The following is a 14428-nucleotide window of genomic DNA, read 5'->3' on the forward strand; positions in this document are numbered from 1 at the left end:
GTTCAGGGGTGAGGTTTTTGTAATTTAGGATAAGATCGCGTGGGTGTTTGAATCAAGATCTTTTAAAGATTAATCGTGCAGCTCTGTCTACTCTCTCTCTCTCCGTTGATATCTGACGCAAAACGTATTTGAGGAGCGCCAGGGCTTTATTCATTACTATTTTTATGAGGTGAGACGTCGCTATTAAAGGATAAGCTCCCAGCACTTCACCAAAACAGCGCACCAGAACCGTTTTCGGAACTGAAACTTAGGAATTTCGCACGGTTCCGGTATTTTTTCAAAAACACTACCGGTTCTGGATAAGAACCGGTTCTCGGTTCCCAACCCTAATAATAACATAAAGGTTATGCACTTCTTGCATTTGTGGCAAAGTGGGCGTGGTTTGACTCAAATTGATGTAATTTCCGACTACGCCACCTGGGGAATTTCACCCCAAGAATTTAATATAATCTCTAAGCTAAGGCACGCACAGGTCCCAATCACCGTTGGAGTCAGAGACATAAGTAATCGTACAAAAGTATTTTATTTAAGCAACAGTCATCATTAAAAGAGGCATTGACCAGCAATCACACTCATCTCAATTGTAAGTTCAATCATTAGTGGCAAAGGAACCCAGGCTTACCAACGGGGGCAGTCTCAGAATATCACCCTTAATGGAAATCACTCAAATCACAGTACCCACACACACACACACTAGCACACACACAGCGACCAAGGTCAGAGAAGACCACGACAAACAGTGAAGGATGCCACCACCAAAAGGTCACTCGTCTGCCCCCGGGTGCCCAGGTCCTGGCAACAACCAGAAAGAAAAAAACGTTAAGAGAGTAGAGATATGCATAAACAAAATAACAAAGTACTCAATGCAGTTCCGGGAAGGAACCAACTTCTCAGTTCCAATCGGATCGTCACAAATTAAGATCAAAAATAACAAAAGGAAACATACTCAATTTAAATAAATTATTAAATAAATTGGCAATATAGGTCAACTGTAAAAAATGGTTAGATACAACCAATATTCAATAATCACAATAAATGAATTGAAACCAAAATACAAATTCAAAAATACCCAACCATTAAAATCAAAATAGTAAACAAAAATAAAGAAAACAAAAACAACTCAAAACATATGACTTAGACACAGCTTAGGAAGCACAAAAGAGATGAAAATCCGTTAAGAACATCTCAGTCTCGTGAAAACAGGTGAAAAATCGTTGAGAGCGTCTCATAGAAACAGAATCCGATGGAAACAGAACAGCAACTATGATGTGAGACGGAGCGTCGAAGCGAACAGCAACTCTATGATGAAGCACGGAACATTGGAGTGAACAGCAACTCTATGATGAAGCACGGAGCGTCGGAGCGACCAGCATCTCTGTGATGAGGCACAGAGCTTATAACAATTAACCAGAACGCCACCATTGCTCTTGTCCCGCGCCTATAAGCAAAACAGAAAGTGTTACACTGCCATTCATTCTCCCTATGGCTTCCGGCTCGAGCAAACATACTCACAATAACAGATGCTGCACTGGGATTAATATCCCGAATTCCTAGCGATGCATGGAGCCAGATCTCATCGGCAGAGAGCGCGGATGAACTTTAGACTACATAAAGCATACAGATTAGTACCCACTCGATTAAAACCCACAGGAATCTCGTTACACAAATGTCATCATACATGTTTTCCTTACCGCATCAAATGTTTACATTTGATCCTCCAGCACAAGCAGCAGGGCGCGTAGGTGACGCACGCCTACGACTGGCAGCCCGTGGTCTTATACACCCATGGTCCCAGCCCATTGGCCGAACCTCAAATTAAAAAATTAGGAGGGGTAACAACCCATCCTGCCACACATTGTATTGCATTGCATTGCACATAAGAACTAACTCAATCTCATGTTCATTAAAGAGATAACATGTGATGTTGCATTGCACACCAGAACTTTTGCATTGCATTGCACACCAGAACTAACTCCTTCCCATGTTAAAGAGATAACATGTTGCATTGCATTGCACAAACGATCTAACGTTGTTCATTGAAAAATAACATAGGTTATGCACTTTTTGCATTGCATTGCATTGCACTCCAGATCTAACTCCTTCCCTTGTTCATTAAAGAGATAACATGTTGCATTGCATTGCACAAACAATCTAACGTTGTGCACTGAAGAATAACATAAAGGTTATGCACTTCTTGCATTGCATTGCACACCAGAACTTTTGCATTGCATTGCATTGCACACCAGAACTAACTCCTTCCCATGTTCATTAAAGAGATAACATGTTGCATTGCATTGCACAAACGATCTAACGTTGTGCATTGAAAAATAACATAGGTTTTGTGCTTTTTGCATTGCATTGCACACCAGATCTAACTCCTTCCCTTGTTCATTAAAGAGATAACATGTTGCATTGCATTGCACAAACGATCTAACGTTGTGCACTGAAGAATAACATAAAGGTTATGCACTTCTTGCATTGCATTGCACACCAGAACTTTTGCATTGCATTGCACACCAGAACTAACTCCTTCCCATGTTCATTAAAGAGATAACATGTGTTGTTGCAATGCATTGCACAAACAATCTAACGTTGAAGAATAATATTTAGGCTAATGCACTTGCATTGCATTGCACACCAGAACTAACTCATTCCCAAACTCATTTCGTTGTGCTTTGAGGAAATACAATTTGGGCTGTTGCATTGCATTTTACACACGATCAAACTTTGTGCATTGAAGAATAACATATAAGCTATGAGTGCATTGCAAACATACATCTCATTTCGATGTGCATTGAAGATATACCACTTTTTAGAGTTACATTCCACTGCATAAAATATCTAACTGATATAGTTAGACTGAGACATAATAATACATTATATTCAACGCTAATTCTTAGATCGTTTGTGCAGTGCAACACTCATGTTATCTTTTCATTGCACATTATGAAGTAGTTTATTCTATGCATTGTAACGCGAGAGGAATACAATAATTCAATAAGAATAGAAATGCAATAATTTCCCTTCAAAGCAAAAATGAATAAGTTAGTTATTCAGTGCAATGCGAAAGCACATATGTTCTGTGTCAAATCAGGCATAAGAGGTCCCTCTTTGACCTACGGAACATATTTTCTGTCCAAAGAGTTCTTTACTATACATACAGACTGACTGACTGTGATTTTGTATTAGCCGGACAGTAGTCTATTTTTGACCTGCTGCACATATTTCTGACCCGAGTAATCGATCTTGAACTTTCTATACATTCTCGTAGAATCTTTCTGATGTTACATCAGCCATACAAAAGTAAATTTTTAACCTACTGAACAAATTTCTGGACAAAGAGTACAAACATTAACTTACTAAATATACAAGATTCTTGTGATGTTATATCAGTCAGACAGTAGTCCATATTTGACTGATTGAACATATTTTTGGCAAAAGAGTCCTCAAAAGGTATTTTGTGTACTATTATAAACTTATAGACTCCTTCTGGTATTAAATCAGCCATACAGAGGTGCTTATTTGAGCTACTGAACATATTTCTTGCCAGAGACCTTGAACTTTTACCTTACTATACATATTTCTCCTACTATACAGACTTCTCGTGATGTTATATCAGCCAGACTGTAGTCCATATTTGACCGATTTAACATATTTTTGGCCATAGAATCCTCAAAATGTTTTTTTAATCTTAGAAACTCATAGACTCCTTCTGATATTTTTGGCCAAAGAATCCTCAAAATGTTTTTTACTATTATAAACTTATGGACTCCTTCTGATGTTAAATCAGCCTTACAGAAGTCCATATTTGACCCAAAGAATATATTTATGGCCACAGAGTCCCCGATCTTGGACTTTCTATACATACTCCTAGACTCCTTCTAATGCTACATAAGCCATATAGATATCCATATCTGACCTTTTGAACTTATTTCTGGTCAAAGGGTCCTCAAAATTTTTAAACTACATAAAGTTATAAACTCTTTCTGATGATAAGTCAGCTATTCAGAGGTCCCTTTTTGACCTACTGAACATATTTCTGGCCAAAGAGTCCTAAAAGATGAACACTATACATTCAGATTGATATATTCGGATGTTATATCATCCTGAGAAAAGTCCATATTTGACATACTGAATTTTTTTCTGGCCAAGGAGTACTCGAAACTTGACCTTTCCACATATACTCATTGACTCTTTCTGATGTTACGTCAGACATACAGAAGTCCATATTTGACCCAAGGCAGTGCCTCACCAAAGGAAATGTTGACATTACATTTATTAATTCCAAGAACTTTATTAATTCACCACATTGTGATTTATTTTATTCCAAATATTAATTTTTGTAACAAAAATTCTCAGGAATACACATATAATATACTAATTTTGCCATTGTTTGCTTCTAAAACCATTGTTTCATGCAGGAAATTCAAGGCCATGGCCATTGAGGCAGAGGTTAGCAGTGCCCTTTTTGGTCCATAGAACGTAGTTTATGTAGGTTTGCGCATGCGCAGTCAGTTCTCATGCTGTCTTGAATTATCAACATTGAGGCAGAGACCGAGCTTGCTTCATGTCACGTGATCCACTCACTCTCACTCAATCCGCGCTTCCCGATCTAGCGGCGCCTAGCGTTGGCTGTCAACAGGCCCGGGGTGGGTAATCGGGAGAATTCACGGTGGGCCGCTTCACTTTTGGGCCGGTCGAGGATTTATTTTTTCCACATTTGTCACGTTAGTTACATTAGGCTACACACGTTCCGCATTCTGACACCGCAGCGCGCAGCCTCTGCATAGGTTGTACCATGTGAGGGAGTTCTCCCCTCCCCTCCTATAGAGTTGGTTGGGTCCATAGCCCGTCTTTTCCAAAACGTTTTCTCAGGTAACTACCGCTAGAGGTCTGCTACCCGACCTGAGCCCGACGGGTCCCGAAAAATGTGCGGGTTTCGGGTCGGGTTCGGGTTAATGTTTATTGAACAGCCTCGGGTTCGGGTCTGTAACTCAGAAAAACTACATAGGCTATATATAGTTTGCGTGCTGTGTGCTTTGCCTGCTTGCTGTGTTGTGGTGACCGGCACGCGAGAGAGAGAAAGTTGCGTGCGCATGATGTGCAATGTGTGCATAGCGGTTTCTTCTCGCTAATATTTTAAAATAATATTTTAAATAAAAGTGCTTAAAAAAAACATTTCGTTTGTGTATATATATATATATATACACAAACTAAATGTTTTTTTAAAAGCACTTTTATTTTTTTTAAATAAAAAAAATATTTTATATCACTTTTATCTTTTATAAAAAAAAACATTTCGTTTATATATATATATATATATATATATATACAGTGAGGAAAATAAGTATTTGAACACCCTGCTATTTTGCAAGTTCTCCCACTTAGAAATCATGGAGCGGTCTGAAATTGTCATCGTAGGTGCATGTCCACTGTGAGAGACATAATCTAAAAAAAAAATCCAGAAATCACAATGTATGATTTTTTAACTATTTATTTGTATGATACAGCTGCAAATAAGTATTTGAACACCTGAGAAAATCAATGTTAATATTTGGTAGTAGCCTTTGTTTGCAATTACAGAGGTCAAACGTTTCCTGTAGTTTTTCACCAGGTTTGCACACACTGCAGGAGGGATTTTGGCCCACTCCTCCACACAGATCTTCTCTAGATCAGTCAGGTTTCTGGGCTGTCGCTGAGAAACACGGAGTTTGAGCTCCCTCCAAAGATTCTCTATTGGGTTTAGGTCTGGAGACTGGCTAGGCCAACGCCAGAACCTTGATATGCTTCTTACAGAGCCACTCCTTGGTTATCCTGGCTGTGTGCTTCGGGTCATTGTCATGTTGGAAGACCCAGCCTCGACCCATCTTCAATGCTCTAACTGAGGGAAGGAGGTTGTTCCCCAAAATCTCGCAATACATGGCCCTGCATAGGCTGCATCCTCTCCTTAATACAGTGCAGTCGCCCTGTCCCATGTGCAGAAAAACACCCCCAAAGCATGATGCTACCACCCCCATGCTTCACAGTAGGGATGGTGTTCTTGGGATGGTACTCATCATTCTTCTTCCTCCAAACACGTTTAGTGGAATTATGACCAAAAAGTTCTATTTTGGTCTCATCTGACCACATGACTTTCTCCCATGACTCCTCTGGATCATCCAAATGGTCATTGGCAAACTTAAGACGGGCCTTGACATGTGCTGGTTTAAGCAGGGGAACCTTCCGTGCCATGCATGATTTCAAACCATGACGTCTTAGTGTATTACCAACAGTAACTTTGGAAACGGTGGTCCCAGCTCTTTTCCGGTCATTGACCAGCTCCTCCCGTGTAGTTCTGGGCTGATTTCTCACCTTTCTTAGGATCATTGAGACCCCACGAGGTGAGATCTTGCATGGAGCCCCAGTCCGAGGGAGATTGACAGTCATGTTTAGCTTCTTCCATTTTCTAATGATTGCTCCAACAGTGGACCTTTTTTCACCAAGCTGCTTGGCAATTTCCCCGTAGCCCTTTCCAGCCTTGTGGAGGTGTACAATTTTGTCTCTAGTGTCTTTGGACAGCTCTTTGGTCTTGGCCATGTTAGTAGTTGGATTCTTACTGATTGTATGGGGTGGACAGGTGTCTTTATGCAGCTAACGACCTCAAACAGGTGCATCTAATTTAAATGGAGTGGAGGTGGACATTTTAAAGGCAGACTAACAGGTCTTTGAGGGTCAGAATTCTAGCTGATAGACAGGTGTTCAAATACTTATTTGCAGCTGTATCATACAAATAAATAGTTAAAAAATCATACATTGTGATTTCTGGATTTTTTTTTTTAGATTATGTCTCTCACAGTGGACATGCACCTACAATGACAATTTCAGACCCCTCCATGATTTCTAAGTGGGAGAACTTGCAAAATAGCAGGGTGTTCAAATACTTATTTTCCTCACTGTATATATATATATATATACAAACGAAATGTTTTTTTTAAAAGCACTTTTATTTAAGTTATTGCTGTTGTTCATTTAATTTGTTTTAAAATTCACATTTCATCCAGAGCGGTTTCTTCTCGCTTTGCAGTGTTTTCGCTTTCTTCTCGATGTGCAATGTGCAATGTGTGCATAGGCTACACAGACCACAGACACACAGGCTCTCTCTCTCAAAAATGGTATTTATTTGCTGTGAGAAATAGAGTGGACCTCGGGTTCGGGTCGGGTTCGGGCTTTACATGTAAATGTAATTGTCGGGTCGGGTTAAATGATCGCTGGTACGGGCCGGGTTCGGGCTTCAGTTTAAAGCCTGTGCAGACCTCTACCGCGGCACCGCCGGCGCCTACCGATAGCTGGGCCGGCCCGGTAGCTATGCGTCAGGGAGGATGGATGGGAGGAAGAGGCCAGGAGGTATGGAAGCTTGTTTCTGCCACAGAATAAAACATTTTAAAAGATAATTGCGACTTTTTATCTCACAATGAATTCTGTCATTATTTCTCAGAATTCCGTGAAATAAAGTCGCAATTGCGTGTTATAAAGTCAGAATTGCGAGATATAAAGTCAGAATTGCGTGAAATAAAGTCGCAATTGCATGTTATAAAGTCAGAATTGAAAGATATAAAGTCAGAATTGTGTGAAATAAAGTCACAATTGCTTCTTATAAAGTCTAAGTGAATTATTATTTAACCTTTACATTATTTGTTGAACCATGGCATTAATACAAACTACACAATAGTGACTAGGCTGCTTGTCGGTTCGCTGACACCGCGCCGCCTCCCTCTTACTGTGTCCCGCACAAAACATTTGTTTGTTGTATAAGTCATAAGATAGATGTGTCCATTAATTTGATTATTAGATTTGATTGTGCATTAGCCTCACATATGACTGACTTTGCTGTATGCAGGCAGCGATGTGATGATGCCTGATATGAACTTGGGTTGCTACATTAACTGAATGAATATATGCCACATTGATAGGTCACAGCCTACCCATGACAAGATTTCACCGCATGTTACTGCAAGGAACATATTTCTGGCCAAAGAGTCCTCGATCTTGGGCTTTCTATACATACTCATAGACTCCTTCTGATGCTTCATAAGCCATATAGATGTCCATATCTGACCTTATCAACTTATTTTTTGGTCAAAGTGTCTTCAAAATTTTTCAAACTATATAAAGTTATAGACTCTTTCTGATGATAAATCAGCTTTACAGATGTCCCCTTTTGACCTACTGAACATATTCCTGGCCAAAGAGTTCTTGAACATTATCTTGCTATACTACAGATTGATTTCTTGTGATGTTATATTAACCAGCCAGTAGTCTATTTTTGACCTACTGAATATATTTCTGACCAGAGTCTGTGAACATTAATTCACTATACATATAGACTGACTTCTTGTAATGTTAGGCAGACAGTAGTCCATATTTGACCGATTGAAAAAAAATTGGACCAAAGAGTTCTCAAAAGAATTTTGTCTATTATAAACTTATAGACTCCTTCTGATGTTAAATCAGCCATACAGAAGTCCATATTTGACCTCCTGGACATAAGTCTGGCCAGAGGCCTTGAACATTTACCTTACTATACATATTTCTCCTACTATACAAACTTCTCGTGATGTTATATCAGCCAGACTGTAGTCCATATTTGACCGATTTAACATATTTTTGGCCAAAGAATCCTCAAAATGTTTTTTACTCTTAGAAACTCGTAGACTCCTTCTGATGTTAAATCAGCCATACATAACTTCATATTTGACCCAAGGAACATATTTCTGGCCAAAGAGTCCTCGATCTTGGGCTTTCTATACATACTCATAGACTCCGTCTGATGCTTCATAAGCCATATAGATGTCCATATCTGACCTTTTGAATTTATTTCTGATCAAAGGGTCCTCAAAAGTTTTTAAACTATAAGTTATAGACTCTTTCTGATGATAAATCAGCTATTCAGAGGTCCCCTTTTGACCTACTGAACATATTTCTGGCCAAAGGGTCCTAAAAGATGAACACTATACATTCAGACTGATTTATTCGGATGTTATATCATCCTGAGAAAAGTCCATATTTGACATACTGAATTTTTTTCTGGCCAAGGAGTACTCGAAACTTGACCTTTCCACATAAACTCGTTGACTCTTTCTGATGTTACGTCAGACATACAGAAGTCCATATTTGACCCAAGGAACATATTTCTGGCCAAAGAGTCCTCAATCTTGGGATTTCTATACATACTCATAGACTCCTTCTGATGCTTCATAAGCCATATAGATGTCCATATCTGACCTTTTCAATTTATTTTTGGTCAAAGTGTCTTCAAAAATTTTCAAACTATATAAAGTTATAGACTCTTTCTGATGATAAATCAGCTATACAGAGGTCCCCTTTTCACCTACTGAACATATTTCTGGCCAAAGAGTTCTTGAACATTATCTTGCTATACTACAGATTGACGACTTATGATGTTATATTAACCAGCCAGTTGTCTATCTTTGACCTACTGAACATATTTCTGGCCAGAGTCTGTGAACATTAACTCACTATACATATAGACTAACTTCTCGTAATGTTAAATCAGGCAGACAGTAGTCCATATTTGACCGATTGAAAAAATATTTGACCAAAGAGTTCTCAAAAGGTTTTTCTCTGTCATAAACTTATAGACTCCTTATGATGTTAAATCAGCCATACAGAAGTCCATATTTGACCTTCTGAACATATTTCTGGCCGGAGACCTTGAACATTTACCTTACATATTTCTCCTACTATACAGAGTTCATCGTGATGTTATATCAGCCAGACTGTAGTCCATATTTGACCGATTTAACATATTTTTGACCAAAGAATCCTCAAAATGTTTTTTACTCTTAGAAACTCATAGACTCCTTCTGATGTTAAATCAGCCATACAGAAGTCCATATTTGACCTCCTGAACATATTTCTGGACAGAGACCTTGATCTTTAACCTTTCTATACATATTTTTCGTACTATACAGACTTCTCGTATTTCTGGCTAAAGAGTCATCGATCTTGGGCTTTCTATACATACTCATAGACATCACCCATAAAAAAGTAAAGTTTTGTCCTACTAAACATATTTCTGCCAAGAGACCAAGAAACTTAACTTACTATACGTACATACTGACTTCTCGTGATGTTAAATCAGGCAAGGAGTAGTCGATATTTGACCAATTGAACACATTTTTGGCCAAAGAGTCCTTGAAATGTTTTTTACTATTATAAACTATAGACTACTTCTGATGTTAAATCAGCCATATAGAAGTCCATATTTCAACTACTGGAAAAAGAGTACTCGATCTTGAACTTTCTATACATACTCTAGACTCCTTCTAGAGTATATTAGTATATTATATCTTCTAGAGCTTCATAAGCCATATATGACCATATGAGTCCATATCTGACCTGTTAAACTTATTTCTGGTCAATGGGTCCTTAAAAGGTTTTATATAATCTTATATAATATATAATACTTAAACTATATAATCTTATAGACTAATTCTGATGTTAAATCAGCCATACAGAGGTCCCTTTTTTACCTATTAAACATATTTCGGGCCAAAGAGTACTCAATCTTAAACTTTCTGTTCATACTTATAGACTCTTTCAGATAGTTCTGCCAGAATTGCCAGACAATTGTAGATCTTGACTATTGAACACATTTCTGGCCAACGAGTCTCTGAACTTGAACTTTCTATACATGCTCATTGACTCCTTCCGATGTTTCATCAAGCAGACAATAATCAATAATTGACCTCCTGAACATATTTCTAGTAAAAGAGTGCTCGATCTTGAACTTTCTATACATTCTCAGTGACGCCTTAGTTTGTTTCTTCAGCCATAAAGTAGTTCAGATTTAACATGTTGAACATATTTCTGACTGAAGAGTCTTTGATCTTGAACTTTCTATTCATAATTATAGACTCTTTCAGATAGTACATCGGCCAGACAATTGTCCATAATGACAATTTAATTTTTTTATGCCCAACGAGTCTATGTACTTGAACTTTCTATACATGCTCATTGACTCCTGATGTTTCATCAGCCAGACAAAAGTCCATATTTGACATATTTCTAGTAAAAGAGTCCTCGATCTTGAACATTCTGTACATGCTCAGTGACACCTTAGGCTGTTCTCTTACGAGAGTTCTCTCGTACTGCGTTTTAACCAAAACGCTACGGGAAAAGTCTCTTTTCACGAAACACTGAAGCAAAAAATTATCCTTTAATTTTCATATATGTAAAACGCGTTGCGGCAGCAGTCAGCTATGGCGAGACGGCTTGCTCGCTCATTGGCTGCTCTGCGGCAACTGCATAAGCCTATCGAGCGAGGCCTGAGGTGACGTCAGGCCAATGAGGGCGCTTCGCGCCCTCCTCGCCACTTCCCGCCGAGACGGGCGTGGCTTACCTCTATAAAAGGAGCTCGAGAAGGCTGATTCACTTGATTTTAATCTCTTCAGCGAAGCGCACGCATCGCTGGATCACGAGGAAGCACGCGTCGTCTGATGCAAGCACTTCAGCGGGACGAGCCCTTGAAGCCGCTGGCCAACGCCGCCTTCTACCGCCGTACCTGCTGCGCTTTCCGACGCCATATCCTTTACATTCTTTGTTCTTGTGTATGTGTGTGTGTGTTCGCTTTGCAACACACACCAATAAAAGAGCTGCGTCTTTTTCAAGACGCCTTCTCATGCAGCGCTCGCGCTCGCTGACGGCGAACGCCTTCACTCCGAGCAAATTGCCTACGGTGACTCTGAGGACTCGCCGGGCATCCTTTCCGAGGCTGCCCTTCCTGGAAGCGGATGGCGGGATTAGTTTTTCTTTACGTTACAAGAAAAGCTACCCTGCCTCTGCACGCGTCATTCACCAGCGAAGGAGAAAAGAGTGTTCTTAGTCCCACCGTTGGTCGGTCTGACCTCTTTTCTCTCACATTTCTCAGTTCCCTGTTCGGCGACTGGAAATATTATTGCAGCAAGTGAGTCTGTTACACGCTTGCCTGCCAGCAAACGCCGAAGAATACATGTTGACGCCGCTTTCAAAAGCCTGTATCCCCCTGTGGCTCAGTGGTGGAATTATAGGTTTTTCACACGGGAGGCCGGGGTTCGGATCCCGGTCTAGCGGCATATATATTTATGCCGCCAATGCTTTGCTCTGTCAGTCCCCTGAAGGCGACTGCAGAGATGCATTTTGCAGCCAGCGAGCGCGTAGTACCCGCTTGCCTGCAACCGAACACTGTTTCTACGGTTCCCGTGCGTCACTGGCGAAAGGAGAATGGAGTATTTTCAGCCCCGCTGAAACTGGGCAATATCCACTCTTCTCACATTCTGGCATTTTGCAGGCGTCTGAAAATGCAAATCACTCTGTCTGTTCCCCGAGAGGCAACTGCAGACGTGTTTTTTTTGCTGCCCACGAGCACGTGGTACATGCCTGCAAGCAAACGCCAGTGTGGATAATACTCGCGCTGACTTTATCTATGTATCTTCACTGTGGTCCAGTGGTAGATTCTTAGACTTGCGCGCGGGGGATCGGAGGTTCGAACCCCAGGCCTGCCGGCAGAAAATATTTATGCCGCCGAAAGCAAATCACTCTGTTTGTTCCCCGAGAGGCAACTGCAGACGTGTTTTTTGCTGCCCACGAGCACGTGGTACATGCCTGCAAGCATACGCCAGTGTGGATAATACTCGCGCTGACTTTGTCTATGTATCTTCACTGTGGTCCAGTGGTAGATTCTTAGACTTGCACGCGGGGGATCGGAGGTTCGAACCCCAGGCCTGCCGGCAGAAAATATTTATGCCGCCGAATGCAAATCACTCTGTTTGTTCCCCGAGAGGCAACTGCAGACGTGTTTTTTGCAGCCCACGAGCACGTGGTACATGGCCGGACTTCTACCGAAGTCCCGGCCACGGCCGATGATGCTATATGTGTAGAGAAGATGCCCACTGCTAGTGCCCATCCCTACACACTAGCACAGCCCTTCACACAGGGCCCGCGCTCATATATTCGACTCGGGTCGATCACGCACACAACATAGTGAACGTGCCCACTGCCTAGTGCCCACAAACACTATGTTCTGCATGCCTTGTGGTTTCTGTAAAGACGAAACCTGTGTGCATTCACTCTGCTCAGACAGACAGTGCACTCATTGCAGTAACTGTGCCCGCTCTCCCGCGCCCACACTTACTCACGGTATTTTCTGGTGTCCCGGCCACGGCCGATGGTGCTATAAGTGTAGTGTCGATGCCCACTCCTCAGTGCCCATCTCTACACACAAGCACAGCCCTACACTTAGGGCTCGCGCACATAAAATCGACTCAGGTCGATTGCGCTTCCAACATAGTGAAAGTGCCCGCACAAACACTATGTCTCACAGACCACAGGCTCTCTGTAAAAACGAGATCTGTGCGCGCTCGCTCTGCTCAGTCAGACAGCGCGCCCAAAGCAGTGAATGTGCCCGCTTCCCGCCCACATTTACTCGCAGACATGAGTCCCGCGGGACCCGCTCAGCCCTCCCTCACTCAGTCAAGCGCTGTAGTAAGGTCGAGGACGAGCGCTCTGCCCGCTGTAATAAGCGCGCCCCCCGCCTCGAATGCCACAGGTATAACGCCTACGTTATTGCGCCCCGAAGCGCCTCTGTCGCACGGCGAACAGAGCGCGCTTCGCATCCAGCCCTTAGCCAACCATGCAGAAGCATGGGCAGCGCTTCCAGGGGTTTCGGACTGGGTGCTAGGCATTATAAGAGAGGCTTCTCGCTACAGTTTTGTCGACGCCCTCCCCGCTTCACAGCGCGCGTCCAAACTACGGTGGTTTCAGAAGTAGCACACCTACTTCGCGCCGAAATATCAAAACTGGTAAGCAAAGGGGCGATAGAGCGTGTGCCCCAAGCTCAAAGCGAAGGGGGGCTATACAGCAGATACTTTCTAGTCCCCAAAAGGACAGTGGTATCAGACCCATACTGGATCTAAGACAGCTGAACAAAGCATTAGTGAAACGCAGTTTCAAAATGCTCACGACCAAGAAAATCCTCGCGCATGTTCGCCGAGGAGACTGGTTTATGTCAATAGATCTGAAGGACGCGTATTTTCAAATACAGATAGCGTCACATCACAGGCGATACTTGAGATTCGCCTTCGGGGGTCAGACATACCAGTATACAGTCCTGCCGTTCGGTTTGTCCCTGGCACCTCGTACATTTATGAAATGCATGGACGCAGCGCTCGCTCCTCTCAGACTCAGAGGCATGCGAGTGCTGAACTATTTGGACGACTGGTTGATCCTAGCCCAATCACGATCTCAGCTCGTGGAGCACAGAACCATTTTACTCGATCACCTCGAGAATCTTGGTATCACGGCCAATTGGGCGAAGAGTTCACTGAACCCCAGTCAAACGATTTCGTTTCTGGGTATCGTTCTGGACTCGCAGTCTATGACAGCGCGGCTG

The 14428-nt window shown here is 41.8% G+C and overlaps 1 long non-coding RNA gene across 1 annotated transcript; it reads right to left on the reverse strand.

Annotated features, from left to right (window-relative positions):
- Positions 1–516: 516 nt before the first annotated feature.
- LOC311083836 lies at positions 517–1780 on the reverse strand. Its single transcript, XR_014606371.1, has 3 exons — positions 1692–1780; positions 1513–1604; positions 517–1438 (listed from the first exon to the last, which is right to left on the reverse strand). It is a non-coding gene; the product is annotated as an uncharacterized lncRNA (long non-coding RNA).
- Positions 1781–14428: the final 12648 nt, after the last annotated feature.

The sequence above is a fragment of the Abramis brama genome (genome assembly GCF_963993115.1).
Source record: "Abramis brama genome assembly, chromosome: 5".
Taxonomy (NCBI): Eukaryota; Metazoa; Chordata; class Actinopteri; order Cypriniformes; family Leuciscidae; genus Abramis; species Abramis brama.